The sequence below is a fragment of the Salvia miltiorrhiza genome, chromosome 2 (assembly GCF_028751815.1).
Source record: "Salvia miltiorrhiza cultivar Shanhuang (shh) chromosome 2, IMPLAD_Smil_shh, whole genome shotgun sequence".
In the NCBI taxonomy this organism is placed as follows: domain Eukaryota; kingdom Viridiplantae; phylum Streptophyta; class Magnoliopsida; order Lamiales; family Lamiaceae; genus Salvia; species Salvia miltiorrhiza.
The window spans coordinates 7,820,291-7,827,932 of NC_080388.1; positions in this window are offsets into that span (position 1 = coordinate 7,820,291).

Below are 7,642 nucleotides of genomic sequence, written 5' to 3' on the forward strand. Positions count from 1 at the left end.
AGTGAATACGACATCACATTCAAGCCACGGAACGCACTTAAATCTCAGGTATTAGCCGATTTCGTTGTTGACTTTGCACCCAACCTTACTATACAGGCCGACAAAGAATTATGCTGTCTGATGGAAGAACCAGATCAAACTGGAACGTGGAAACTATATGTTGACGGGTCCAGCAATATGAGGGGAAGTGGACTTGGCTTGATCCTTATTTCACCTCAGGGCGACATGGTCGAACAATCACTTCGGTGTCAATTCAAGGCAACCAACAACGAGGCGGAGTATGAGGCAATGCTGGCTGGACTTGAATTGGCCAAGGAAATGGAGGTCAAACGAATCAATGTCTTCAGCGACTCCCAGCTTGTGGTCAATCAAATGCAAGGATCCTATCAAGCCAAGGACGCCAAAATGATAGCCTATCTGGGCAAAACAAAAGAGTTACAGTTGAGCTTTGAGGAGTTCACCTTGAGCCAAGTTCCACGAGGGGACAATAGCCATGCCGATGCATTGGCCAACTTAGGGTCATCCATCCAGACCACACAACCGAAGGTCATCCAGATAACCTGCCTCCAATGGCCAGCGACTCAACAGGATAAGGAGGAACAAGTCCATGAAGTGTCAGCCGAACCAACCTGGATGACCCCAATAATGGATTACTTAGCGCAAGACACACTTCCAGATGACAGAAATGTAGTCCGCCGACTCAAAGCCCAAGCAGCCCGATTCTCCATTATTCGAGGCAAATTGTATAAACGCTCTTACAATGGTCCATACTTGAGATGTATTAACCATGCAGAGGCAAGATATGTCCTCTCCGAGCTACATGAGGGAGAATGCGGCAACCATTCGGGTGGAAGAAGCCTCGCCCATCGAGCCCTGACTAGTGAATATTATTGGCCCACCATGAAAGCTAATTCAGCAGACTACGTCAAGAGATGCGATAAGTGCCAACGATTTGCCCAAGTCTCCCACTTACCCCCAGAGCCACTAAAAGTTATCACTTCTCCATGGCCCTTCATGAAATGGGGAATGGACATCGTAGGCAAACTACCTATTGCCCCTGGGCAAAAAGTCTACATGTTAGCCGTGACGGACTACTTCACCAAGTGGATCGAGGCAGATTCTTTTCACCAGGTTAGGGATAAAGAGGTAAAAGGTTTTATCTGGAAGAATGTTATATGCAGGTATGGGGTGCCCAAGGAGATCGTCACGGACAACGGGTCCCAATTTATAAGCGCAGACTTTCAAGATTTTTGCAGGTTTTGGAACATCAAGCTAAGCTTCTCAACGCCAAGATACCCCCAAGCCAACGGGCAAGCTGAATCATCCAACAAGACCATCATGAACACACTCAAGAAACGATTGGAAAAGGCGAAGGGGAAATGGGCGGATGAACTACCTGGCGTCCTATGGTCTTACCGGACAACCACAAGAACCTCGACGGGAGAAACCCCCTTCTCCCTCGCTTATGGAATGGAAGCAGTCATCCCCACAGAGAGCGAAGTGCATACTGCTAGGTATGAGTTTACCACAGACCACGACAACCATGAAGCCATGTGCCACGAGCTTGACCTGTTCGACGAGAAGAGGAATAAGGCAAACATAAGAATAGCCTCATATCAACAAAGTATTGCTCGACACTACAACAAGAACACTCGCACACGAACCTTCAAACTGGGCGATTGGGTACTTCGCAAGGTATTCCAGAATACCAAGGAAGCAGGGGCTGGCAAGCTAGCCCCGAATTGGGAAGGACCCTACTTGGTCACCAAGGTGATCGGACATGGAGCCTATAAGCTACAAGCATCAGACGGACGTGACATCACCAACAGCTGGAATGCCATCCATCTCAAATAGTATCACGCTTGATCTCTACGCTTCTAATCTATTTCATAAGGTCTTCCGAGACCAACTTAATCTACTACACGTTTACTGACCTTTGCATGCAGGTCAGAACTACATTCGGGCTTGATCCCTTAATTGGGTATGTAGGCAACTCTAAGGAGCGCAGCCCCACTCTCCCTCCACACCCAGGGGGGAAAAACTTTAAAAGGCGCAAGCCCATATCACCCCGCATATACTGCATTTAGCCTTAAGTGTAAACAACTAAGTCTAAATGGGGGGAGAAAATGTTCATGTCAAAGGCTCACGCCCATCTCACCCCGAACTTCTTGAATTTAGCCTTAAGTTTAAACAACTAAGTCTAAATAGGGGGAATAGAACTTACATATACAAGGCACAAGCCCGTTTCACACAAAACCTGAGATAAAGACCCGTCGTGTCCATCAGCGCAAAGCGCGCCTTTCCCAAACTGAAAAATTTTCGCTTCGCCCGAGAATTGGCCTTCGCCAGAGAAATGGCTCTTGCCAGAGAAATGGCCCTCGCTAGAGAATTGGCCTTCGCCAGAGAAATGGCCCTCGCCAGAGAAACGCCTCTCGCTAGAGAAATGGTCTTCGCCAGAGAAACGGCTCTTAAGAATGGCTCTCGCCAGAGAAATGGCCCTCGCCAGAGAAATGGCCTTCGCCAGAGAAATCACACTGGCCAGAGGAATGGCTCTTGCCAGAGAAATGGCCTTCGCCGGAGAGATCACCAAAAGAGCGGAGAAATCTCCCGCCTAGGGGCAAATTTACTATTTTACCCCAGCATGAGTTTATAAATAGCCATGTACGCGTAATCTGAAACCTACGCTATCTTTGCTTGCAACACTATAGCAATTTACTCTCGTGCTCTCAACAATCCAATTACCCTCTCTCACCTTTCCAATCAAACACTAGGTACAATTCGCGGTTCAACAACAATTCACCGATTGATTCTATATTTATTCATTTATGACTCATCACCACCGTAACGTCCAACGCCATTAGATACATTTTGGGCCTCTGAAAGTGCCGCAGGTCTAGGACGCCCAGTGTTATGTCGCCCCGACCATTTAATTCCACATTTTTCCGGCTCACCTGTTTCACGCGAACTACCGGGAATCAAAGAAAAGGGCAACGCCCTGCTCACTATGCGCACCCTATACAAGTTAAATTGCACTCCCTAGTTGAAAAAATTCCAACTATGGAGTGGGGGACAAACTGTAGTGGATAAAATCCGACTGACCAGCCCAGCCCTGCCCGGCAGTGCTCAACTGCCCAGCTCGAATCTGCCTTGGCAACTCTGACTCTGCCCAGAATGATTCCTCTGCTCTGGCAGCGACATGATCCCTCTGCTCTGGCAGGGGCACGATCCCTCTGCTCTGGCAGCGACATGATCCCTCTGCTATGGCAGAGGCGCGATCCCTCTGCTCTGGCAGCGACATGATCCCTCTGCTATGGCAGAGGCGCGATCTCTCTGCTCTGGCAGCGACATGATCCCTCTGCTCTGGCAGAGGCGCGATCCCTCTGCTCTGGCAGCGACACGATCCCTCTGCTCTGGCAGAGGCGCGATCCCTCTGCCTTGGCAGCGGCATGATCTCTCTGCTCCGGCAGAGGCGCGATCCCTTTGCTCTAGCAGCAACGCCATAGTAAACATTTCAACACAAAAGTATACAAATTGGATTATAAACTTACAAAAACCTAGTCAACGTGGCTAACTAGGTCAAACGAAGGTTACGGCAAGTGGACTCCGAAGAAGTCGGAACCGTTAGGGTTTCAAGGAATATTCCAACAAACCCTAACCCTAGACATTCATCCGCAGGCCCATAACCTATATATACTACTTCACTAACATAATCAGGGGACGCCGTCATTGGCATTGATTCTTATACTTACGATCTCTCAATCTGGTACTCGCCCGCTCTCCCCGCTCTCCCGATTCCGCCTCCACGCTCTCGATTTTCAAGGGCTCCAATTGTTGGACTAGCCTCGCTAGCCCGGATGTTCGTCGCCCCTTGTTCAACATCGCTCCTCAGCGTTGATTCAACTTCTGGGACACCCCGATCTCCTGGATATTTCATTTACTATTGTCTTTTCCTTTATCATCTATTCATTTAAGTTACGCTATTTACGTTGAATACTTATATCCGTTCACTGACTTGAGTGTCGGAGGCCCTTCCATCGACACCCCCACCGGTGCTCTTCGGAGGGCTCTAACGTGATTTGTGGTCTCAGGGTGCTAGTGCCCGTCGATCCGGACGTGACCGACGTCGCTTCCGTAATTGTCGGATTCACCCCCAACAAGGATTAACTTCAAATATTTGTTTTTTGAGTGGTGGATTTGATTTTCATCCTATTTAATTCCATGCAAAAATCAATCAGCTGCATCACTCATCATCATCACGCCTAGATCCACGCACAGAGGCTTTTCAGTTCTCAAGGAATTTTTTTTAAGTTTCTTTTTCCCTACTCTTTCTCTATGTCTAATCCACCACCAGAGACATTTGATTTTCTCAGGAAACTCTTTTTGAATCCGGCGAATCTTGCACATCTTCAGGGCACACTCGCAAACCTGCCGGTGATAATGGCGAATTCGACCAGTGTGCCCGCGATACTGCCATCTCCGTATGCTGAGCCAACACCGGCGGAAATCGCCTTTGCTCCACCGACTGTTACTCCAGCGCCAATCTTCCTGGTGTGAAAACCCAGACCCGGTCTCATCAATGGAGCCCAGCGACCGAAGGTAAAGCATCGAAGGAGAAAACAACTGAATCTTTGGAAAAGAATCCAACCACAGAAATTGCCGACACCGGCGTTTCCAAAAAGCACTGCCGACCAAAAACCTCCAAATCCAAACCCAAGCCAACCCGACGTTCCAACCGCAATCATCCAAGGATGTTAAAACCTGATTCCACATTTTATGTCATCGACGATGCGGCTCAAGCAAAACCGTCCCCAGCGAAATAAGCCCGAAAAGGGAAGCTTAAACAACGACGCTTGATTGACTCCTCCACGACTGGCGATGAAGAGTCCACAACACCGATCCAAGAGGAACATGCAGCCACCGCCGAGAAAAAAACTGACTCATCTCCAACTAGATCTCTTGATGCTATCATCGATGAGGCGGAGGCCAAAATTGCGACTGAGCAAACTCCGAAAAATGATATGTCTGCTGATGATACACCCCTTAGTGAGATGATGACAATCCTCAAGCGCAAAGAAATCAGTGAAGGGAAGAAAGTCGCTACTGCTCCCACAGACGCACAACAACCTGACACTGGGCCAGAGAATGAGGAGGCTGCTACAATCGACCTCGAAGGGTCGGACATGGAGGTTCGCAAATCTCGCACTACTCATTTCTACACAGCAGAAGCTGCAACACTTTGGCAGGATCTTCAAAAAGCCCATGTTTATAGCGAAAGGAATATTGATGAGGTATCCTTCAATACTTACAATTTGCTGGAGTTTCTGAAATCTCGTTGTTTGTTAAAGTCTGTGTCAGGAACTATGCCGTATAACATAAAGGTGGTTCAACTGGTCTATTCAAATTTGTCCACGGAGTTTGGGAATTCACGGAATCAAAAGTATGGAAAAATCTTTTACAAGAAAAAGGTTTATAATCTTACTCCTACAATCATCAACGAACTCCTTGTGACGCCAGATGTGAAGGGCACCGTAGTGAAGAATATGGATAAAGTGGCAAGCTGAAGATGTGGATGAAGCCAATGAAAGCCTCGAACCTGACCTACTGTACTCGGCCTTATTCAAAATCATGACATTCAATTGGTTGGTATCATCAAATTCTACTGTCATCACAGTACAGCACGACATTTTGCTCTATTGTATTGGCAAGGGATTGTCATTCAATTTGGGCCAGGTCATTTTTGATCAAATTGCTGCAAAGTCACAACTATCTGCTTTGCCTTTTCCGTCTCTGATTTACAGGGCACTCAAGCACCAAGACTCAAGGATGGAGCATCGGAGGATCAACTGGAGAACATTCAAGAATATGCTATCAATAGCGTATTGTTCAGTGAAGGAAAAGTTGTTGATCTTTCTTGGATAAATCCAAATGCCTCTGTCTCTGCAATAGCTGCTGCTCCATCCGGTGCTATGGTCTCTGTTCTTGTGGCAGTCCTTCAAGCATTGATGACTCACATTGAAGAGCTGGAGCACGCACTATCCTTTACCAAAAGGCATGTTGGTGACTCCACCACCATTTTAAGGGGGGCTAAAGATCATGTTTCAGTCCTCATTTCTTCACAAAAAATGGGAGATGATGTAGGAGATGGTGCAGAAGGTGCTTGTTCACTAATATTTTCACCACGCCGCAAGTATACGGGTAGTTGTAATATATGGAAGCAAGGTCGTATCCCACAAGGATTAGTAGTTCAATCTAGTGATTATCCTAAGTCATTATGCTATATCTATTTAGACTAAACAATAAGGTAATTGGTTTGATTATCTATTAATTGCTTAACAAGTTCAAAGACAAATAAAAATCAAATAAACAAAGTGGATTAATATGATGATTAAGACGATTTAGGGACTAGACATCAATAGATTAGTAATGGACCTCAAATTAGCTCAACATTAGTCTTGATATTACCTATTATCTAGAGTGATCTCCCAACTAGTTCTAGCCCCCTCCCGGACGACTAAAACGGTAGATTACGGGTCATAGTTACCGTCTTCGGTTAACTTCTAACCTATAACTCCCAAAAGCACAACAAAGATTGATAAACTCTGACCCAACTCTCAACCTCCCGGTTTATTGAGTCGATATGTTTCAAACACCTAATCTATTGCAATTATCATCTCCCGAATCAAATTACAAATTAGAAATGCATAAAGAGTGGCCAACACTTCATACAAGGAATAAAACTAGGGCTTGAAAAGATAATGAAGAAGGTATAATCAAAGACTAATAATGAGCATAATAATCAATTCATTACATCATCCATGAGCCTAATCCCCAAATCAAGGGGGGATTTTAGCCTATCATGCTTACAATCAAAACATATAAATCAAAGAAAATCATGAATGAAAGAGAGGGTAAGAGGTGACAAATCCTATTAATGGGCTTCTTCAACCTTCTTCCTTCTCTCCTCTTCAATGCTCTTCTTCAAATGGGTAGGAATGAGTATTAATGGGGGTTAGGGCTTGGATATGGAGGTAGGAATGAGTATTGAATGATGGAGATGATGAATTTGGGTGTGTTGAATGTTGGGGAAGATGAAAATGTGTGGAATGATGAATGATGTGAGGAATGGGGGAAAATGGGGTTTTAGAGCTCAAAATCACGTCTGGGGCCCACTTGGGGGAAACCCCGCCCTTTTCCCGCGGTCACGGCCCGCGTCCGCGGCCTTCAAACGTGGGGGATGCTCAGGGGACCCGCGGTCCCACCCCGCGGCCGCGGGTGGTGACCGCGGGGTACTGGGCGTTTTGCGCAGTCCGCTCGTTTTGCTCCGTTCTCCCTCGTCCGGACTCGGATTTGGTCGCCGTTTGTGCTCACGGATTCCTCTCGAGACGTACTTCAATCTCATAACTTCAAAATCCTCCAATTAATCCTTGATTTTTCCTGAAATTACTCCAAAACTACACCAAGACATCAAATCTTCATAAAACTCAACATTATGGTAGAAACACGCATTGGCAAGCAAAATATGAAGGGAAATGACAACAAATCATGTGGAATTGAGGTACGAAAACCATGTTTGTCAGTGCTGGCAGTGCACGAGAAGCAGCAGAATGAAGTTGACAGGATTCATAGGGAGAGGTTTTCAGGG